Below are 24,443 nucleotides of genomic sequence, written 5' to 3' on the forward strand. Positions count from 1 at the left end.
GAATGCAATGCTGGATGAAAAAAAAAATACATGGTTGTGGCTCTATTTGCATGAATTTCTTGTAACAATTATGTTATTTTAATGATGGCGGTATATGCATTCTCTGTATATTTCTGTGAATGCAGTTTTCCACAGAGGCCAGAATAGCATAATAGACCTCATGCCATTGGAGTTACAGTCTAACTGTAATGGATGTAATGTGATGGGTATTGTTGGCATCCATCAATGGCCATCCTGAGTACTAGGAACATGGAGTCCACGTACTCTCAACAACTAAACCATCTCTCCAGACCTGTATTTATATAAATTAATAAAACATCCTGTGTTATACTGTGATAATGAATGTCAAGTCATTTACCTGTGTGAAGACAGTGGCTCTGAGGCATACAACTGAGCTTCTAAGATGATTCTATAAATACTATATTTCTATGTTTGTTTGTGTTGTTGTTGTTTTTGTTTGAGACATAGTTTCACTGTGGAGTCCTGGCTGTCCTGGAACTCACACTGTAGATGAGGCTCGCTTCAAATTCACAGACATCTGCCTGGCACTACCTCCTGAGTGCTGAGATTAAAGGCATGTGCCACCACTACCCAGCTAAAATCTTACCTTTCTTCTTGTGTGGGTTTCATACAGGGAAGTACTCCCATTGAGAAAACTTGTTAGGAAATGTATATGATAATTTGCATGCCAAGTTTTATGTAGATTTCTTTAACAGATAAGCTGGTAAATAGTTGAAATTATTTTAGCTTAGGTTCTCATTATGAAAATTGAGCATTATTTGAGGAAAATTATTCTTACAAAAATGAGCTATAAATAATTTACTAAGCATTCAAAATATATTTGTAATTATTACTATAGCATATACTTGTCCATATGTACACAACTGTATGCACATACTGATACACAGGCAATATGTGATATTCAAAGTCCATTTCAAGTTGATTCCTTTCTGCCTGGTACCATCTCAACTGTTCCTACGACTGATAACCCTCCTTTCCAAATCCTTACCAATTATCGTTCGTAATATATGGCACTTTAAAACATTTATATAATTTAGATATCATATACGGTAATCTTCTTTACCAACCTTCATATGCCTCAATGAGGAAAAGTCATTTGTAGTCAAAAGATTATGTATTTATTTGGTCTGTATTTTATAAAGACGTAGTTAATACATATTTTCACATGTTATTATGGGTAGCATCGTTTTACCCATAACATGCATTTACCCTAAATGCACTCTTAGCATGTATGCCCAAACACTCACAATATTCACATGCACCTCTATAAATTCATGGTGCTTTCTGATTTTAAAGAATAAGTTGTTGTAAGAATTGCAGTGCCCTCTCATTACAGAAGCTGAAATCAATCAGGTATCCTCTGTCTCTTCTGTGGCAGTTAGGGCAGGAGTCCAAACTGAAGGCTTGGCTAATCAACAACGTCACAAAGAATCAAAGAGAGAAAAATTCTACATGGCAGTGGGAATGTTATGGGTCAAATATGCAATGTCCACTGCAGGCTTCTTATCAGTTGGGAGAATTTTGGAACGTACTGGATCCTGCTAATCCTGACCTAATCAATGATTTAATCCTTTGATGGATTCATAGTATGGCGGTATGATTTGGAGAAGGTGAAAAAAGAATTAGGATCTAGTTTGAAGAAGTAGGTTGCTAGTAGTTTGTCTTTGCTGGAGATAATTATGCTATCCCTATCTTGTATTACCTTTATATCTCTTTCAATCTTCTGTGAGAAGTGTAGTTTCAGCTACAAGCCCACAATGAACAAAGTATATGGGCTGACACTTCTGAAACCATGAGCTGAAATAAATCCTTCTCCCCCAAATTTACTTTCCTCTAGTATCTGCTGAGGATGGCAAAACGCTAGTAAGGCAGTGAGACAATTCTTATATGCAGTGGTGGCAGTAAAGGAGGCTTCTGTAGCTCAGTTTGACTGTACTTTATATTGCTGGCCTGCTCTAAAAACTTAAGTTTTGTTTTGCAACTTTTGTAGAAAAATGGTTACCCATTCACCATCTTTTCAAACCCGGCTACCCTGTTTTTCATTTGACTACACTCATTTCGAGTTTGTAAATAAAACTGATCAGTAAAAATGTATGAGCTTACACATACACTTATATATTTCAATCCTTATATTTTGTGTGTAAATTTGTGTGTGTGTATGTTCAAAGTCAAGTCATATAACTTGGATACTAGCAATTAATAGTCGATTTTGCTTTTACAGCAAATCATAATTTGTTCTATTGCTTTCTTTTTTTTCTTTTTTTTTTTCAATGCAGTTTATTCAGGAACCTTGAACAATCATCTGACCCTGGGGAAAGCCAGCCCACAGCTTAAATAGCCTCTGGGTAGCCAACCCCAGCATGCCACGTGGGCAATGCAGATAGGTCCACATACATGGAAGCAAGCCAGATCCTCAGCCTTAGCCAAATGTGGAGTTGTTCGTGACAGAGAGCATTCACCATCGGGAAGGTGGAAGGCAGAAACCAGCTCCATCTTTAAGGCGCGGCATTACACAGCTCTCTACAGTTCCCCCTTTTTGTTTTAGACGCATCAGGCAAGAGTAGAGGTCTGATCTCTGATATTAGAAATAAATTGGGACTTTGTACTGATGTTCATTTAGGTGTCATCCACCCAAAGAGCATCAGACCCGTCTGATACCTTTTTCTCAGAGGCGGGACCTGGGGCATCTGATTGTTCTATTGCTTTCTAAACAAATCGTTGAATTTGCCGAATAATTTTACTTTGCCAAACGTTTTACTTCCCTGTGATAGAAACTGGCTCATTTCAAATGTCATTTTATAACACAGTGTGTGTGTGTGTATGTGTGTGTGTGTGTTTCTCTAAATGATCACCCAAGTGCCATACTTTAGTTACTTATCTTTTTTGTCTAGCTGGTTTGCATTGTTATGTTTATAAAGCATCTAATTTATATGAACATCTATTGTTTCTTTGGATATTTCCCACAGTTTCATTAGTCTGTAAGTTTATTCTTGCACAGAAATGTCCTCATTTAATTATTGCAACTTTATAATGTGATTTATTTTCTGATTGAGCAGATGGTATCTTATTTGCATAGAAAGAAGCTTTTTGTATCTGTAATTTTTATCTACTTCCTCACTTCTAATATTTTTTAAAATATTCTTTATTTTTCTCAATTATCTTTGTAACAATTTTATCTACATTTTAAACTATTGTCGTTCATAAAAGCCTGGTTCTTGAGTTTATTCTTGATTTTTATATTTATAAATTCATAGGTTTGCTTATATAAATATGTGTCTTTATTAACCAGGATCTATTGCACACAAAAATTCTCAAATAAGATCTGAGGTCCATAAGAATCTGCATGTGTAAAAACACAAAATGATAAGACAGGTAGTTGTGATGTCTGTCTAACAAAAAAATAGTAGTAAGTTTGACCCTGAGACATATTAGCTCTCTAAATATAGATTCTTGGACAAAATTATAGTTCTCAGCAGTATGTCCTTCTGTGAAGCCAACCTTAAATATGAGCAAAAATGTGGTTGGTTACTCCTACAACATCCATGAAGGCCATTATTGTAGTTCATGAATAAGACTATTATAAAATTTCTTTCTCCCATAGCCTACATAGCACTTTGTAATATTATGAAAGTAGCCAGCGAAGCAAAGAAAAGCACCTGATAAGCACGAACTAGACTTGGCATATCTTTTTACCAATGTGTGCAGTATCTTCTGCAATTGGCTCTTGCTATCAAGTCTGGTAGGTAACCATGACAACAGGCAAAAGCTTTGTCATCTGGAGGTCCCGAGGACACCTCTGACCAACAACCTTATATAAGTTATCCAACCTGTGAAATGAAGCTTTTTATTTGGGAACCTCTGGCTGTCTGGGATGAACAGAATTATCTGGGAAGAGTAATTACAGACAATTTTAAATGTATAGTCATATATTTATTTATTTATGTAGGAAACTTATAAAATAGTAGGTAGATATGAATTTTCCAAGCATTTTTGCTGTTTGAATCTTTCTTTCAACATCCTTCTTTGGTACAGTGTGGCATTCCTCTCCCCACTTAAACATTGCTTTCTATCATTCATTCCTCGTTTCATGTTCATATCATCTGTGCTCTACTATCCTTCCCCCTTTAATATCTTTCTTCTCCATTCCCACCAACTGGCCATTTCTTGTCTCTTGGATCCTATAAAGTATTCCAAATTAAACTCACAAATCTAAAAGATTTAGGGCTATGATTTACATGTGTGTGAGATCATATAACATTTGTATTTCTTAGTCTGAGTAACTTTATTCAGTACATTTTACAGCTCCATAGATTTAGCTGAAAATTTCTTAAGTTTATTTTTTCTTTATAGTTCAATAAAATTTATTTATATACATGTGAATATATATCACATTTTATTATCCATTAATTAGTTGATTGACACCTAGGCTGTTTATGTATCATAACTGTATTATAGCTATGAACATAAACAAATATATGCTTGTATAGTAGTTAATAAAGTATATATATATATATATATATATATATATATACCCATATGTATGTATGTATATGCATGCCCAACAGTGATATAGCTGAGTCACATGGTACAACTATTTCTAGATTTTTGATGAACTATACACTTATTTATACATATTTTTTGAGAAAGGGTCTCTCTCTACATAGCCCTGACCGTTCTGGGACTCACTATATAGACCATACTGGCCTCGAGGAATCTACCTGCCTCCCAAATGCTGATATTAAAGATGTGTGCCACCATGCCTGACCTATGACACTGGTTTATACAGTTGTTGTTCTAATTTGCACTCTACAAGGAATGTCTGGGTGTTTTCCTTTCGCCACACCCTCATAAGAATGTGTTGTCCTTTTTCATTTAATTAATTCATTAATTTTTTGCATCCTCCCTCCTGTCCTCTGAGTCCTTCTCCTCCCCATCTACTTCTCCTCCCTTTCTCCTCAGAAAAGGGGAAGCCTCCCATGGATATCAACCAGCTCTGGCATATCAAACTGCAGCAAGACTGGTGCATCTTCTCCTATTGAGGCTACACTAGTCCAGTAAGAGGAAAAGGTCCCAAAGTGGCAACAGAGATAGAGACAGCCTCTGCTCCAACTCTTAGGAGTCCCACATGAACTCCAAGTTACACCACTGTTACATATGTGTAAAGGGCCTTGGTACTTCCTATGCATACTCTCTGGTTGGTGCATTAGTCTCTGTAAACCACTGTGGACCCAGATTAAGTTTAAATTAAGATATTCCATTGTTGTCTGCCTTTCGTTTCCTTCTTCCAACCCTTGCCATGTGTCATTTTGCTCTATCTCTCTCTGTCAAAATTGTTGCTTCTATTTATTTAATTGTCAGTACATACATATTTATAAATACACAATCATATGATATATAAATACAATGTGCTCAGTCTGTATAATGTTACTTGTTTGTATGGCGTTTTAGACCTGACCACTTGGTATTGGAAAGCCAATTAGGGGAACTTTCCTGAGAAACATTATTTATCCCATTCTCAGTATTGCTTAGTTTTCTGTAATTCTTTGTCTAGGAATGGGGCCTCATGGGATTTCTTCTTTCCATGTTAGCGTAGTGTCATTCCTGTTCCAGTCTTATTTATGCAGTAGTGTTGATAAGGCATAGCTTTGCTAACACTGATAGGACACTCACAGCAAACTTCTTGTTCCTCTGGCTCTTATGTCTACTCTTTCTTCTGCTACAATGCTAGAACCTTAGGTTCACAAGTTGTGTTGTAGATATCAGTTGGGGCTGGGCACTGTATTACTTGTTCTCTGCATTTTGATAGCTTGTGATTTTCAGTAATGTTCTAGGTTACATCCATGCATGGTCCTTGGTTGGAGAAACAGTCTCAGACAAGCCCCTGTGCACAGATATAGTTGTGGAGCTCCTGTCCTCTCCAGGTCTTACAAACTCCCGTTTCTTTCATATAATTCCATACACTCATGCCCAAAGATTGGCCATGAGTCTCAACATCTGCTTTGATACACTGTAGTTGTACAGATTTTAATATGTTTATCCTATCTTATAGGTCTAGTGTCCACTTATAAGTGAATATATACCGTGTGTGTCTTTCTGCTTCTGGGATATCTCACTCAGGATTATCTCTTCTAGGTCCCACCATTTGCCTGCAAATTTCATGGTTTCCTTGTTTTTAATTGCAGAGTAGTATTCCATTGTGCAAATGTACCACAGTTTCTGTATGCATTCCTTCGTTGATGGACATCTGGGTTGTTTCCAGGTTCTGACTATTGTGAATAAAGCTGCTACAAACATGGTTGAACAAATGTCCTTGTTGTGTACTTGAACATATTTTGGATATATGCCTAGGAGTAGTATAGCTGGATCTTGAGAAAGCACTATTCCTAATTGTCTGAGAAAGTACCAGATTGATTTCCAAAGTGGCTGTACAAGTTTACATTCCCACCAGCAATGGAGGAGGGTTCTCCTTTCTCCACAACCTCTCCAGCATGTGTTGTTACTTGAATTTTTGATTTTAGTCATTCCAATGAGTGTAAGGTGAAATCTCAGGGTCATTTTGATTTGCGTCTCACTGATGGCTAAGGACGTTGAGCATTTCTGTAAGTATTTCTCTGCCATTCTACATGCAGGCAGAGCAATGTGTACATCATAAATATTTGTTACTCTTATTTGAAGCAGATGAAAATTCAGTTTAGAAAAGCCCTTACCTTAGCCTACATTTATTTTATTTTTAAATTCTTTTTATTTATTTCTGTATTTATTTGTTTATTTATTTAAATTTATTCACTTTGTATCCTCACTGCAGCCCCCTCTCTGATCTCCTCCCAGTCCCACCCTCCTTCTCTCTTCTCCCTTTATGCCCTTTCCCTAGTTGCTTGATAGGGGGGACCTCCCCTCCTTCTATCTGACCATAACTTATCAGGTCTCATCAAGGCTGGCTACATCATCTTCCTCTGTGGCCTGCCAAGGCTGTACCTCCCAGGGGGAGGTGATCAAAGAGCTCACCTCTGAGTTCATGTCAGAGACAGTCCCTGTACCTATTACTAGGGAACCCACTTGGAAATTGAGCAGTGAATGGGCCTCCTTTGAACAGGGCTCTAGGTCCTCTCCATGCATGGTCTGAGCCCATATTTTAAAGTGTATTCTTTCTTATAGATATTTCATATTTTCAGGTCTAACATTGAGATCTTTGATCTATTTGCAATTGATCTGTTTGCAGGTTGAGAAGAAAAGACTAAATTTCATTCTTCTGCATATAGATATGTTGTTATCCAAGTACCATTTGCCATTGCCAAATATGCTATCTTTTCTCCAATGTATGTATTTCTGTACATTTATAAAAACTCAGTTGGCTTAGATGTGCAGACCCATATATGATTGTTTGATAATTTTATTTAAATAACTAATAGATAATCTATTTTAGCCAACCTTAGTTTCTTTAACTCCTAAATATGGCTTTAACACATACACATTAAATATGTTCTTACCAAACTTTCTTCTGAAGCTAATTACATCTCATAAATTGCCCCCCCTATCTAGTTCAACAAGTCAATTGTACTCTAATCATGGACTATTTTATGTGTCACAATGGCATCACCACTCTCACCTTAGACTGAATGCATTTGGCTGTCTTCTGTTGTAAACAGAAAATCTGTTTATCTATATATAATCAGTTTCTCTAATTGTTAAATGTTATCACAAACAGAACCAAATTCCAAAAGAATTAATACCATGGTAGTCATCAAAATTTATAATTGACTAATTTTCAAATGTAGAATAAACTTTTGTTTATTTAGTCATATGCCATTTTGTATTTAAGAAACACACTATAATGTAAGAAATTTGTTAATAAGAGTTAAGGAGGAGGACTAGTACAAATCAATCATAATCAGGAAAAATAATGAATGTAATGTTAGAGGCAAAAGGGTGTATATGCTTGGAAATGCAAGACATGCATAATATTTCTAATGTAGTACCTAGGGCAAACATTAAAGCATGATTGTGATGATCTGTAAGAACAATAGTAGTATGCTCAGTCTTTGTTAGGGTATGTTTTGTATATGGAAAAGACCAGGTATACAAACTGAAGTACTTGATCTTAACAGCATTCAGCAAACTAAAGAGCAGCAGCCATTGCTGGCTGGGGTGGTACAAAGGCAGCAGGGACCTGAAAAGCACTTGTAGTGGATCTCTAGGCAAAGCTTGGCCTAGGGGAAGCTGAATATCACAAGAATGTTCGAGATAGAGGAAACAAGAGTTCTGTTGACTGATGAAAATATCTTCTTTATCTTTCCAGTCAGAAAAACAAAATGGGCTCTAATAGAAACTGAGTAATATCCCTTGCTCTTTTTTTCTAGAACAGCTAAAAGAATATAGAGAAAGAGCAGGTCCCTTTAAGCCAGCCGTTCTCAACCTGTGTGTCACAACCACTTTGGGAAAGTTAAACCATCCTTTCACAGGAGTTGCCAAAGACCTTAGGAAAGCACAGATACTTACATTACATAATAGTGTCAAAATTACCTTTAAGTAGCAACAAAAATAATTTTGTGTTTGGGAGTTCATCACAACAAAAGGAACTGTGTTAAAGGATCATTGAATTTAGGAAGGGTGAGAACTACTGATTTAGGCTTTCTCTGTTTTTGTGCTTTTTTCACATTTGTGGTATGTATATGTTTGTATGTTTATGTGTGTGTTATATGTATGAGTAGGTGTGGATATGCATGCCACAGCACACACAGAGAAGTCATAGGAAAGCTTGCAAAATTAAGAGTATTTTGTAGATTCTATAGGTAAGGTACCACCCATGTAAAAATGCATTAAACTCTCAGAAATGCATGTTGCCTGTCAGTAGTCAGCAAAAACCAAAATGCTATGAAGTATTTATATGACCTTGTAGCCCACATGCCAGTTAGTTATGACACCATGAAGCCTGATTAGATGACTAGCGCTTTAAAACTCAGAAGAAAATGGTCAGTAATGTCTATATAGGCACACTGGGAGAATAGCCAATGAGGGCCTTTCACGATGTAAGCAGGGATGGAGATAACAAGTTGCTAAATCTCAGCAAAACCCTTGCCCTAGTGTATTGGCTTTATATTCTTGAATATAGTATCTTCATTGTTTGCCTCTTCTGTCAGAGATATTAAAGATTTGCAATAGTTTATGAAGCCATAGACCAGCAAGATTTCTTTTCCTGATTGATTTAAATTAGGGCACTCTTGTTTTTATTTGTCTAATCCATATCACTATAGTCAGTTCATCAATGACCACAGTGACCATAGTTATTTTCTATTTTCTTTGGGACACTGTTATAATAAGCTTGCTTATTTTTATTTTCTACTTTATTGTTTTGCTAACAATCAATATTTTTGGCTTCATTAAATTTACAACTAAATTTGAAATATCCTTTCAATCTTTAAAGATGTAAATGATTATTTGGCGTCTTTGGTTACTAGAAAAATGAAAGTATATTAGTAATAGTTCATGTGCCCATGCTTAGTATGGAATTTTCTATACAGCATGTTCCTTTAAATTTGTATATGAACATTCTCTAATTCTGTTTGTTGCCATCATTTTTAGAAAAAGTGAAAATAATAAAACTAGAAGAATTGTTACATACTGATGATTTATGAGACACTGTCTCCAGGATCCTGCATGTCACTAGAATGTGCATTCAGTTTTCCAGCCTTCTATTGCTATTTGAAAAGAAATCATATGAATAAAAGGTGAGCACTGGCCTTATTTGTCAGCACAGCATGGGTCTGTCATTTTCAACATTAACAGACTTTTGTGACTGAGTGACCCTGCTAATAGAGCCATGTGTTTTATGCCTTATCATCAGTAACAATCTTCTAAATAGGAAAAGCTGGCATTAAAAAGCTATGGTTGATTTCACTCCATTTTCCTCTCCTTCACAAAAGTAAACAACTTCTATTACATTGTGATTCAACTTCTAGCACTGAAAATAAGAAAAGTCACTCTGAGTGCTGAAAATTTAAACTGTTGAGAGAGCTGGCTAAAATCAATGTAAGCATCCAGATCTTTAAGAACTCTCTGTGTGTGTGTGTGTGTGTGTGTGTGTGTGTGTGTGAGAGAGAGAGAGAGAGAGAGAGAGAGAGAGAGAACATTTTATATTAAACAGAAAAAATGAATCTTGCTAAGTGTCACTTATTTCCTAGTCAGACCTTTGGGCCCACATCATGCATGCCAGATTTTGTTAATCCCATTGAGTTAAGTGAACCAGTTCTGGCCTGGTGACTCAGTATCAGAGAGCATGCCTCTTGATCAAAAAATGTTCTAATGAGGGAAAGACACAGTTTGCTCAAAGGGTATTAGTATTAGAAGTCTTAGGAACTTGGCCTTTTCCATGGCTGGAGTTTTTTTTTTTTTCCCTGGAGAGAGATAAGTCATCTCCAGGATGAATGCTCAGTGTGAATGCCTCCCTGCTCTTTCACTTTCACTCTTGGTTGGCTCTTTTCCTGTGCTCTCTTGAATCACTTTCTACAAATGTATATTTTCAATTTTAATGAACCCTCTAATATTGAAAGAAAGTCTTATGTTTTAACTTCATCTGTAAGTTTATACTCTGCAATCATAAGCCTACAGTAGACCCCGGCCACAGCTGACTGTATCATGTGGAACAGAAGCAAAAGCTTATTTGAGAAGCCGCATTAGCAACACCACTCATGTCAGTTCTGCGTTCACAAATCAAACTATATTACCAGGGTAAACACTTTAATCCCTAATTCAGACACTGAGGAATACATATTAGTGGAATAAAGGAATGAATTTCATATACATTTAAAAATCTACCTTCTCGAGGATTGCCATCACTGACAGTACGGCCCGCCCAATCCCACAGTGACAGAGAATACGCTATATACTCACCCAAACCAGGCAGAAACATCATACAACCTGGACACACCAGGCGCTGGGCCTCCCAAGCTTGGAGAGCACAACGAAGAGACCCCAGGACTTCCCAGAAAGCATTTGGGACTAGCGACCCAGTCTCCAGTTACAGCGGGACGTGGCAGCAGAGCAGCACTGAACTGGCGGGGCACCACAGCCCTCAAGTTTAAGACTAACCAGGGCCAAACCAGAGAACAGAGAGCCTGGTTACCCCATCCCTGCTGAAGTGACCACCCTGAAATCTCCAGCTGCAGCAAGACCTCAGAACCTGGCAGTGACAACAGCACAGAACTGGCGGAGCACATCAAAGAAGCAGGGCCAAACCAGAGAGCAGAGAGCCCCAGATACCATGATCTCTGCCAAGTGACCTGCCTGTAAGTGAGTGCACCCTTGAGAATCTGCAGCTCCCCAGATCCTGGGTCCTTCTAAATCAGAAGCCAGGCATCGAACTCCCCTCCCACCCACATACCCACTTTGGGAAACAGAGGGGCACTAGGGACATTGAAGTCCCTGCCCTGTGGGCCTGATTGAGGAGTTAAGGCAGTTAATGCCAGAAATTGTGCTGCGATCATCATTAGCGCCTGCGACATATACAGTGCAGAGCCCCTCCCACACACTCAAGGGTTCAACATTAGCCATCACTCTGTCCCTCGAGAAACACGTCCACACACACTTACACACACAGACACACACACGCGCACGCACACACGCTTGATTTGCCCCGTTTGTGCCTGCGTACTTTCCTCCCACAGGACAGCTAGTCCTCAGCACACGCTGAGAATGCTCAGCTTCCTGAAGAACTTTCCAGACACCAGAGAGAGACAGCACCAGTCTGATCTGCAGAATCCAAAAACAAACAGGGAAGGTGTCAGATAAGCCAATGGCCAGGGGTAGGCGAAAGAACACTTCCAACATAAATCAGGACATCATGACTTCACCAGCAAACCCCAAAGTCGATGGATACTCCAATTCAGCAGAAGCACAGGAAAATGATTTTAAAGCCATGCTCGCCCAATTATTTGAGGCTCATAAGGAGGAAATGAACAAGTCTTTCAAAGAGATGGGCAGTCAATTGGAGGAAAAGAAAGAAGAAATAGACAATATCCTTAAAGAAACACAGGCAAACATAGCCAAACAAATAGATACACAAGTAGAGGAAAATTTAGTGGCATATAAGAAGGAAATGAAAAAAGAAATAGAGGCCATCGTAGAGAGACAGGAATCCAAATTCAAACACATGAAAGAAATGGTGCAAGGCATGAAAACAGAATTAGAATCAATAAAGAAAACACAAAATGAGAAAACCCTTGAGCTGAAGAACTTGGAGAAAAGATCAGGAACCACAAAAGTAAGCATCACCAACAGAATACAAGAGATGGAAGAGAGAATCTCTGGAGCTGAAGACACACTTGCAGAAATGGATACTTCTCTCAAAGAAAAAGTAAAATCAGAAAAGTTCCATTCACAAAATATCCAAGAAATCAAGGATGCTATGAAAAGACAAAATCTAAGAATAATAGGAATTCATGAAAAAGAAGACTCCAGACTCCAAGGTCCAGAAAATATTTTCAAGAAAATCATAGAAGAAAATTTTCCCAACTTAAAGAAAGAGATGTCCATAAATATACAAGAGGCCTACAGAACTCCAAATAGACTAGACCAGAAAAGAAACACATCAAGTCACATCATAGTCAAAACACTAAATCTACAGAACAAAGAAAAGATATTAAAAGCAGCAAGGGAAAAAGGCCAAGTAACATATGAAGGTAGACCTATCAGAATCACACCTGACTTCTCATCAGAAACTATGAAAGCCCGAAGGGCCTGGGCGAGTATCATGGAGACTCTAAGAGATCACAAATGTCAACCCAGACTACTATACCCTGCAAAGCTTTCAATCAACATAGATGGAGAAAACAAAATATTCCATGACAAAACTAAATTTACACAATATCTACACAGCAAACCATCCCTACAGAAGATACTAGAAGGAAAACTCCAATCCAATGAAAACAAATTCACCCAAGAAAACAGGGCACACAGATAATATCCCAACAAAAATGAAAAGAAAACAAGCAATGAAACAAGGTTAGATCACCGACTCCATTACAAAAGGAACTAACATGCATGGGTCACTATTATCTATCAATATCAATGGACTCAACTCACCAATAAAAAGACACAGGCTAACAGAATGGTTAAGGAAACAGGATCCAACATTCTGTTGCATCCAAGAAACACACCTATGCAACAAAGATAAACACTACCTCAGAGTAAAGGGCTGGAAAACTGTTTTTCAAACAAATGGTTCCAGAAAACAAGCTGGAGCAGCCATCATAATATCTAATAAAATAGACTTTCAACCCAAGTTAATAAAAAAAGATAAGGAGGGCCACTATATTCTCATCAAAGGAAAAATCCACCAAGAGGACATCACAATCTTGAATATCTATGCCCCAAATACAAGAGCACCGACATTCGTAAATGAAACATTATTAAAGCTTAAATCATACATTGATCCTAATACCTTAATAGTGGGAGACTTCAACACTCCACTCTCACCAAGGGACAGATCAACTAGACAGACACCAAATAGGGAAATAAAAGCACTCACAGAATCCCTAAATCAAATGGACCTAATAGACGTCTACAGATCGTTTCACCCAAACTCAAAAGAGTACACCTTCTTTTCAGCACCGCATGGAACCTTTTCCAAAATAGACCATATAGTGGGTCACAAAGCAAGCCTCAACAGATACAAAAGGATTGAAATAATCCCTTGTATATTATCTGACCACGATGGAATAAAGCTAGACATCAACAACAAAAGAAACAACAAAAAGCCGACACGCACGTGGAAACTGAACAACATACTACTCAATGACAGCTGGGTTAAGGAAGAAATAAAGAAAGAAATTAAAGACTTCCTAGAATTCAATGAAAAGGAAGGCACAACATACCCAAATTTATGGGACACATTGAAAGCAGTGCTCAGAGGAAAATTTATAGCACTAAGTGCCCGCAAGAAGAAATTTGTAACATCACATACAAACAACTTAATGGCCCAACTGAAAACCCTAGAAAAAAAAGAAGCAGATACACCCAAGAGGAGCAGACGGCTAGGAATAATCAAACTAAGGGCTGAAATCAATCAACTAGAAACAAATAAAACTATCCAAAGAATCAATGAAACAAAAAGCTGGTTCTTTGAGAAAATCAACAAGATAGACAAACCCTTAGCCAAACTAACTAAAAAGCAGAGAGCAACTATCCAGATCAGCAAAATCAGAAATGAAAATGGGGACATAAGCACAGACACTGAGGAAATTCAAACAATTATTAGGTCATACTACAAAAGCCTATATGCCACAAAATTTGAAAATCTAAATGAAATGGATAATTTTCTTGAAAGATTCCATCTACCAAAACTAAGTCAAGATCAGGTAGAAAGACTGAATAGCCCTATATCTCCCAAGGAAATCGAAGCAGTCATTAACAGTCTCCCCTCCAAAAAAAGCCCTGGACCAGATGGCTTCAGCGCAGAATTCTACAAGACCTTCAAAGAAGTGCTAACTCCAATTCTCCTCAAGCTATTCCACAAAATAGAAACAGAAGGAACACTACCAAACTCATTCTACGAAGCCACAGTCACCTTAATACCTAAACCACACAAAGACCCAACAAAAAAAGAGAACTTCAGGCCTATCTCTCTTATGAACTTTGATGCAAAAATACTCAATAAAATACTTGCAAACCGAATCCAAGAACACATCAAAGATATCATCCACCATGACCAAGTAGGCTTCATCCCAGGCATGCAAGGGTGGTTCAACATACAGAAATCCATCAAGGTAATCCACTACATAAACAAACTGAAGGAGAAAAACCATATGATCATCTCCTTAGATGCTGAAAAAGCATTTGACAAAGTCCAACACCCATTCATGTTTAAAGTCTTGGAGAGATCAGGGATACAAGGCACATACCTAAAGATAGTAAAGGCAATATACAGCAAGCCTATAGCTAACATCAAACTCAATGGAGAGAAACTTAAATCAATCCCACTGAAATCAGGGACAAGACAAGGCTGTCCATTGTCCCCATATCTCTTCAACATAGTACTTGAAGTCCTAGCCAGAGCAATAAGACAACTAAAGGAGATCAAGGGGATACAAATCGGAAAGGAAGAGGTCAAAGTGTCACTATTTGCAGATGACATGATAGTATACATGAGCGACCCCAAAAATTCCACCAGAGAACTCCTTCAGCTGATAAACACCTTCAGCAAAGTGGCAGGATACAAAATCAACTCAAAAAAATCAGAAGCCCTCCTATATACCAAAGACAAAAAGGCTGAGAAAGAAATTAGGGAAACAACACCCTTCACAATAGCCACTAATAACATAAAGTACCTTGGTGTGACTCTAACCAAGCAAGTGAAAGACCTGTTTGAGAAAAACTTCAAGTCTCTGAAGAAAGAAATCGAAGAAGATATCAGAAGATGGAAAGATCTCCCGTGCTCATGGATTGGTAGGATTAACATTGTGAAAATGGCCATCCTGCCAAAAGCAATCTACAGATTCAATGCAATTCCCATCAAAATACCAACTCAATTCTTTACAGACCTTGAAAAAAAGATTCTCAGCTTCATATGGAGAAACAAAAAGCCCAGAATCTCCAACACGATCCTGTACAACAACAGATCATCTGGAGGTATCTCCATCCCTGATCTCAAGCAGTACTACAGGCAACAGTAATAAAAACTGCATGGTATTGGCATAGAAACAGAAAGGAGGATCAATGGAACCACATAGAAGACCCAGAAATAAATCCACACACCTATGAATACTCGATATTTGACAAAGAAGCCAAATCCATTCAATGGAAAAAAGACAGCATCTTCAACAAATGGTGCTGGACCAACTGGATGTCTACATGCAGAAAAATGAAAATAGATCCATATTTATCACCCTGCACAATACTAAAGTCAAAGTGGATCAAGGACCTCAACATAAAACCAGATACCCTAAATCAATTGGAAAAAAAAGTGGGGAACAGCCTAGAACTCATTGTCACAGGAGACAACTTCCTGAACAGAACACCAACAGCACAGGCTCTAAGAGCAACAATCAATAAATGGGACCTCATGAAACTGAAAAGATTCTGTAAAGCAAAGGATACCATCATCAAAACCAAACAACTTCCTACAGATTGGGAAAGAATCTTCACTAACCCTTTATCTGACAGAGGACTCATATCCAGTATATACAAAGAACTAAAGAAGCTGAAAAGCAGCAAACCAAGTAATCCAATTAAAAATGGGGAACAGAGCTAAACAGAGAATTCTCGACAGAGGAATATCGAATGGCAGAAAAACACTTAAAGAAATGCTCATCCTCATTAGTCATCAGGGAAATGCAAATCAAAACGACCCTGAGATATCACCTTACACCCATCAGAATGGCCAAGATCAAAAACTCAAGTGACAACACATGCTGGAGAGGTTGTGGAGAAAGGGGAACCCTCCTCCACTGCTGGTGGGAATGTAAACTGGTACAACCACTCTGGAAAGCTATCTGGCGCTTTCTAAGACAATTAGGAATAGTGCTCCCTCAAGACCCAGCTATACCACTGCTAGGTATATACCCAAAGTTTGTTCAAGTACACAAAAGGGATACTTGCTCAACCATGTTTGTAGCAGCTTTATTTGTAATAGCCAGAACCTGGAAACAACCCAGATGTCCATCAACGGAGGAATGGGTACAGAAATTGTGGTATTTGTACACAATGGAATACTACTCAGCAATCAAAAAGGAGGAAATCATGAAATTTGCCAGCAAATGGTGGGATCTAGAAAAGATCATTCTGAGTGAAATATCCCAGAAGGAGAAAGACAAACATGGGATATACTCACTTATCTAGACCTATAAGATATGATAAACATAATGAAATCTATACACCTAAAAAAGATAATCAATTGAGCGGATATGGGGTAAGATGATCAATCCTCGTTTAGAAAGACAGATGGGATGTGCATTGAAGGTATGACAGGAGTCTACTGAGCGCATCTGAAAGACTCTAACTAGCAGTGTTTTCAAAGCAAAGACTCATGACCAAACCTTTGGCAGAGTACAGGGAATCATAAGAAAGAAGGGGAGTTAGTCTGATGGGGAAAGGATAGGAGCTCCACAAGGACCAAATATATCTGGGCACAGGGTCTTTTCTGAGACTGACATTCAACCAAGGACCATGTATGGATATAACCTAGAACCTCCACTCAGATGTAGCCTGTGGTAGCTCAGTAACCAATTGGTTTCCCAAAGTGAGGGGAACAAGGACTATTTCTAACAGGAACTCAATGACTGGCTCTTTGGTCTCCCCACCCCCGAAGGGAGGAGCAGTCCTGTTAGGCCACAGAGGAGGGCTTTGCAGCCAGTCCTGAAGATACCTGATAAAACAGGATCAGATGAATGGGGAGGAGGTCCCCCCCATCAGTGGACCTGGAAAGGGGCACGGTGGAGATGAGGGAGGGAGGGAGGGACTGGGAAGGAATGAGGGATCGGGACACGGCTGGGATACAGAGTTAATAAAATGTAACTGATAAAAAAAATAATAAAATAAAAAAAAATCTACCTTCTCTGTGAACCCTTAACTTAAGACATTCTCACACTGTCAATGTAGCTCCTGGAAGAACACTGGGAGATCCCTTTTACATATACTTGACAAAGGACTGCTTTTGCAGTTTTCTATAATAAAGCCTACTATACTATATTATACTATACTATACTATACTATACTATACTATACTATACTATACTATACTATACTATAGCTCTCATTCCTGTCAACTTTCTGTTAGATACCCAGACCAACTAACTATGTTAGTTACATAGTTTTACATAGCACCTCTCTCTCAAACTCAGTTAGCTCACATGGACCTTAGATGTCTGTTGAGAGCAACAGCAATGCCATGGAACAAACAAACAATGGGGGGAGGGGAATAATTTTTACCCCTTTGAAGTATAGAACAGAAATGAATGATTGTTACCAAACGGATTTGTAAAATATCTTCAGTATTACGTTTTCATGGGCAGAAAGGTATGAGGAAAAAATGATGATTAATAAACAAGGAAAACAGCTTACATAGCAACAATTTTAAAAAGTTACAAATAACAGGATGAATTATTGACATATATCCTTAGCAATGGCTCTTTTAGACATCAACCTTCAAGGTCCAATTCCCAACCTTCTCTCTACTTCCTCAACACCCTCTCAGTCAATACAGAGTCTCCAGATCCCCCTGTCTCTACACCTGTACTGCTTTAAAAAACATTATGAAACAGAGCATTGGCTTCCTTCAAGTGGAAGCCCACATGATGTGCATAAAAGTTCTCAAACAAATAACAATAGGTGACAGAATAAATCAGAAGGTAGGAAAATCCTCCAAAGTTGCAGCACATACCTTTAGTGGAAGATGAGTTTGGTAAGAAATTAACTTAGTTCTATTTTGATTTTAGGAAAATGAAGAAAGAACATATTTTTTAAAGAGTGTTTTTTATTGACTTCTAGATGGTAATTTCCTAAGATCATATCATTTCTTTAACTTCATTGATATCTGTTATGTATACATGGAAATCAAAGTTGCTATAAAGAATAAAAGGTGATGAAAAGGGAGAGACAGCTAAAATAAAGAGCCATTTGAAGAGTAATAAGGAAATTTAATACAGTAAAGGATTTTTAAAATACATTTTTAAAATATGAAAAATATTTTAAAATATGAAAAAAAAATCAGAATCACTCAATAACGGGAGTGACAAAGCCCCAGTTGGACTTCTCTCCCCACCAAATGAAATCTCCAGTGCTGGTAATGTTGTCCAAGAAAGCCCATGGAAACTTCCTAATGATCCAGGACATTGCTAAGTTTATTGGTTGCTCTCCAAGAGCTGATGAAGGACTTGTTGCTGAAGACACTACTTGTAAGACCCACTGGACTCAGAGAAGTAGAGCTTAGAGCCTTTGCCCTACAGACTCAATCATGAAATGCCCTCTGCACACTACCAGAGGGGAAAGACAAACATTAACCCAGCTGCAGAACCTGTAATATCCATTGGTGACTGGTTATATTGCTGCAATGGTGAAGCAAAAGTTGTGGCATAATCAACCACTATTTGATTGAAATGAAGACCTACTCCATTAGATGCCTGGGTAGCCAAGAACCTGAGACTAGATAGGCTATCAACTGGGGGAATACTAAATAGTACTGTTCTGTTAGAGGAACATGGCAATAAAATAAGTCCCAATGACATTCTTCTATACTAATAGACCAGTGTATTGTTCAGCCATCATTAGAGAAGCTTCCTCCTGCAGTATATGGGCTCAATACAGAGACTAACAACTGAACAACCACAGAGAGTAAGAAAACTTGAAACACTTAGTCCTAAATAGAATGTTGCCACCAAATCCCTCCCATCAGGGCTCAGGAAACTATGAAGAAGAAATGCTGTAAGAGCCAGAGCAAATGGAGTATATCAAGGGAATAAGTCCTTATAGACCCAGCTGGACTGAGACTTTGAGTGCATAAAGACTGTGGCAGCATCCACAGGACCTGCAAGAGCCTATGCCAGATAGAGTATAGTGTTGAGAGGGGAGATAGTTACATGCCTCACCCCTAATCCAGAAGCTAGCCTGATTAACTACTACTCACCTGAAAAATTAGTTTTTACAACAGAGCCTCACTGGGTATACAAACCTATATAAACCTAGGCCTACTTCAGAGTAGACCTAAGGTCCAGCAGTTGACTTAAGGGTCAACACAAAACAAACGCAATAGTAATTTCGGAGGTTTTTTTTTCCTTGTCTCATAGTGCTTTGTCTGAGCATTTTTTTCCTCTGAAAAAAAAAATCTTTTCTTTATATATTATGGTTTCCAATTTTGTTTTTATGGGTTTTCTGTGTGTGTCTCGGTGTCTGAATTTCTTACACTTTTCCCATTTTGCTGTTATTACTATTTTAGGTGCCTGTTTGTATTCTAATGAGAAAGAGAGAGTGTGGATTTGTGAGGGTAAGAAACTGAAAAGTATTGGGTATGAATTGAAGGAAAAGAACCATTATCAGAATATATTATATAAAAAAATTAAGTCTATTTTCAATAAAAATAAAAGTAAGTACTTTTGTGAAGAGTATTACAAAATTCAAACCATTCAAAACTGCCACTCATTCCTAAGAAACAAAATAAATTCCAAACACACAGTGGTTTACTAATTTTAGCTAAGGAGCTCAAATAACAGTAAGGTCATATCCCTCCCTTAACTATTGTTCTGTAAAAAAATAAATAAATAAACCACATCTCAATGGCATTTTGAAAAAATGTATTTGTTTAGGGTTTTGGTTTGGGTATAATTTAGGAGTTTGTGTGCTTGTTTCTTAAAGGCACAGAATTTCTAATCTTGTATAAGCAGAACTTAATCAATTCACTTGACCTACAGAAAGCATGGATGAGTGATTTTTCATCATGAGCCTTTGTGGTAATTGTCACTAAGGCCAGGAGTGAGCTCTGAGTTATGTTGGCTAAAAGCCAGGTGGCCTAACCAGCATGTCTGTCTTCCTGACTTCATCTGTTGAAAAAAAGAAACCTTCAAAAGGCATAAGTAAATGCACCCCTCCCCGCAGCTTTCAGTGATAAAATACTTCTCTGGGTAAATTATGAAATCTCTGTTAGGACTCAGATATTTAATTCACAGTGCTGGACAAAGATTTGGGATTCAGACTTCAGAGTTTCCTTGCTTTTGTTGGCTTGAAGCATAGTTAAGCAATTACAGAGTTGATGGTGCAAGTGTGCCCACTGAGGAATGATCTACATGTGACATGGGACTGGGAGTAATGGGTCAACTCACATACTTAAGTAGACGTTACATCTACATACATGGAAAGCTCCAGGAAAAACCAAAACACGAATGATGGAAGAAAGCATGATATCTGATAGCAAAAGGCTGAAAATACCGAGCTTGCTAATATTGATTTCTTTCATTAAAATCCTCTCTTGCTCTCTAATTATAAATAGCTCCTTTATCCCAGAAGCTTCCAGGAAGGATTTGAGGTGGAGTGCCATCCTATTAAACCAGGCAAGGCACTTCCCTTTGAGTTCATTATCCATCCTTTTCTCATGGAATCTCCTAGTTCTCCTCCAGAGAAGGTGGCTCTCATCATCTCTTTTTTCCTAAGGACAGCCACAAAATAGCCAAGTCTAATAATTGGTAACAGTGTTGAAAATGGTAACTCTTATCCACTGAGTATCCACTAAGAACCAGGGAGCATTCTGAGCACTTCTCAATTATTAATTCTCATTCTCAAAATAGTGCTACTGAGTAACCATAGTGATGCTAATTTTATAGTTTAGGAAACCAAAGCTCAAGGGAAGTGAGATACATTGCTTAAGATCACAAGCTATAAATGACAGAACTGAGAATCAAAACTAGATATATTCAACTCAAAATCCTGTGTTTGCTCATTTGACCACATTGCCCCTGTCCCTATGACAAAAATAATGCTGTATATGAAGATCTTAACAACAAAATAACTCATAATAGAAATGAATGTTAATTTATTCATAGGTAAAATGTAATATGAGGTATTAGAACTATAGTAGATGTATTTGATGAAACAAATGAGAATTAACATGGAAAATATATTTTAGGCAATAAAAAATTGTAGCATTCACTTGAACTGATAACCAGGTCTAAACTGGCCAGAAATATATGCTTCGAAAAATTCTCAAAGTGAATCTGGAACCAAATTATTGAAAACATAATAATGGCTAGAAGGACATGCTGTTTTCATTGTTAAATATACTCATTTAAATAGGAATTTCTTATTTAGAAATTCCTAAATAATTTAGGATGGTGTATTCCCTTCTGAGAGGGGTGGGAAGATGTCTATTCATCCATAATACGGCACTGATGACATACCAAAGAAATGATGTCAGCCAAGTTAATGGCTTCACTGACGTTATTTATGAGAGCAGAGGTCACTCAAGGGCAGCTGCAGTGCAGAGAATCCCGTTACACAGCATTCAAGGGGCTTCCTGTACATCTCTCAGGTAGATCAGCTGCCCTGCCGGGAGAGTCTTCTCCCCAGTACTTGTTACCCACACTTCCTGAGGTTGTTGGACTTATGAGCTGCATGAGCTTTTCTTGTCCCTTCAGGGAAGGTTGTTTCCACATGAAGGAAATGTTTACACAGAAAATGATTGCTCTCATTGAAACTATTTAACACATTGATGCAGAGATGTTGTTGTTTTAACTCTACAAGGAGACTTTATTTCAAGAGGATTTTGCAATAAACACAGCCAACAGGCTCCAAGTACTTCTCTATCCTCCCTCATCCTCATCCTCATAGGAGTTGATGCCTACTTCCTCATAATCCTTTTCGAAGGCAGCCATATCCTCTCAAGCGTCAGAGAACTTACTCTCCTCCATGCCCTCACCAATCTACCAGTGTACAAAAACCTTCTTGGCATACATCAAGTCAAATTTGTTGTCCAGGCAAGCACAGGCTTTAGCAATGGCAGTTGTGTTGCTTAGCATGCACAGTGCATGCTGCACCTTGGCTAGGCCACTCCCAAATACCATAGTGGGTGGCTGGTAATTGATTACAACCATGAAGCCTGTGGAACACCAGTCCACAAACTTGATGCTGTGCTTGGCCTTGATGGCCCCAGTGGCGGAGTTCAAATCCTTGGGCACCACATCTCCATGGTACAGCCGGCAGCAGGCCATCTGCTTGCCATGGCGAGGGTAACACTTCACCATCTGGTTGGCAGGCTTCAAGCAGGCATTGCTGATCTCTGTCACCGACAGCTGCTCATAGAAGGCCTTCTCTGCAGAAATAACTGGCTCATAGGTGGCCAAGGAGAAGTGGATTTGAGAGTAGAGCACCCGGTTGGTCTGGAACTCTGTCAGGTCCACATTGAGGGCCTCATCGAAGCACGCGGAAGCTGTGATGGAGGAGACAATTTGGCTGATGAGGTAGTTAAAGTTGGTATATGTGGGGCCCTCGATATCCAGGTTGTAGAGACAGATGTATTCATAGTGGGCCTCATTGTCCACCATGAAGGTACAGTCTGAGTGTTCCAGGGTGGTATGGGTAGTCAGGATGGAGTTGTAGGCATCTGCTACAGCTGTGGACACTTGTAGGGCTGGGTAGATGAAAGAACTCCAGCTTGGGCTTCTTGCCATATTCAATAGAAAGGCGTTCCATCAGCAGGGAGGTGAAGCCAGAGTTGGTGCCCGCGGCAGAGCTGTGAAGCCCTGAAGTCCTGTGAACTGATCAGACAGCTTGGGGATCCTGTCCAGCACTGGATCGATGATCTCCTTTCCAATGGTATAGTAGCCATGGGCGTAGTCATTGGCTGTATCTTCTTTCCCAGTGGTAAGCTGCTCTGGAGGGAACAGAGGGAGGTATGAGCCATATCAGATCTCATCAATTATAGTAGGCTCCAAATCCATGAAGACTGCCTAAGGCTCCAGTTTCACAAAAGAAGGTAGTGAAGGAGTTGTCCGCTCCACCAATGATCTTATCACTAGGCATTTGTTCCTCAGGTTGAATCCCATCTTACAGACAGTAGAGCTGTCCACAGGCATTGACCATCTGGACACATGGACTGGAATGCGCTCACACATTACGAGTCTGGGCTGTGCAGCTCATGTAGAGTCAGGGTCATGGGTCTCAGTGAGATCTTGATGCAGTGTTTTGTTGTTGTTTGTGTGTTTGTTTTGTTTTTGTTTTAAGTTATTTATTTATTTACAATTTATTCATTATATATCCCAATTGAAACCCCCTCCCTCAACTCCTCCCAGCCCCGCCCTTTCTCCCTCTTTCTCCCTGCCCCCTTCCTCTAGTCCACTGAAAGGGGGAGTTCTCCTCCTCTGCCATCTGCCCATAGCTTATCCAGTCTCGTCAAGATTGCCTGGATTCTCTTCCTCCATGGCCTGGCAAGGCCTCATCGTCAGGGGCAAGTGATCAAAGAACAGTCAACTGAGTTCATGACAGAGTCAGTCCCTGCTCCCCTGATTGGGCACCCACATAGAGACTGAGTTGCCAATCAGCTACATCTGAGCAGGGGGGTGTAGGTCCTCTCCATGCATTGTCCTTGGTTGGTGCAGCAGTCCTTGCAGGATACCGTGAGCTCAGAATTTTTAGTTTTGTTGGTCTCCTTGTGGGGCTCCAGTCCTGTCCTTAGCTAGCACTTTTAAGTAGGACAGGACCTCCTTTTATGCTTGTATGAAGAAAATAAGGTGCTGGAAACTCAAGTGAAGCTCAGACAGTGGCTCTCAGTTTCTCAAGCTACTGACGATTAAAGATGTAGATTCTCATAGAAGCATGCAAACCAGTCATAAAAAAGTAAGAAACTGAGAAAAAGTGAAAAACTGAATAAAAACAAAAATTCTGAGAATGGCAGGAGTTTTGAACAGAGGAAAAAGTCAACAAAAGTTCTGGTCTGGAGTTTTTATAGGGCT

General features: G+C 38.8%; 1 pseudogene; it reads right to left on the reverse strand.

The window, feature by feature from the left end:
- Positions 1 to 22,295: 22,295 nt before the first annotated feature.
- On the reverse strand, positions 22,296 to 23,574 carry LOC110543652 (tubulin alpha-4A chain-like; annotated as a pseudogene).
- Positions 23,575 to 24,443: the final 869 nt, after the last annotated feature.

The sequence above is a fragment of the Meriones unguiculatus genome, chromosome 1, assembly GCF_030254825.1.
Source record: "Meriones unguiculatus strain TT.TT164.6M chromosome 1, Bangor_MerUng_6.1, whole genome shotgun sequence".
In the NCBI taxonomy this organism is placed as follows: domain Eukaryota; kingdom Metazoa; phylum Chordata; class Mammalia; order Rodentia; family Muridae; genus Meriones; species Meriones unguiculatus.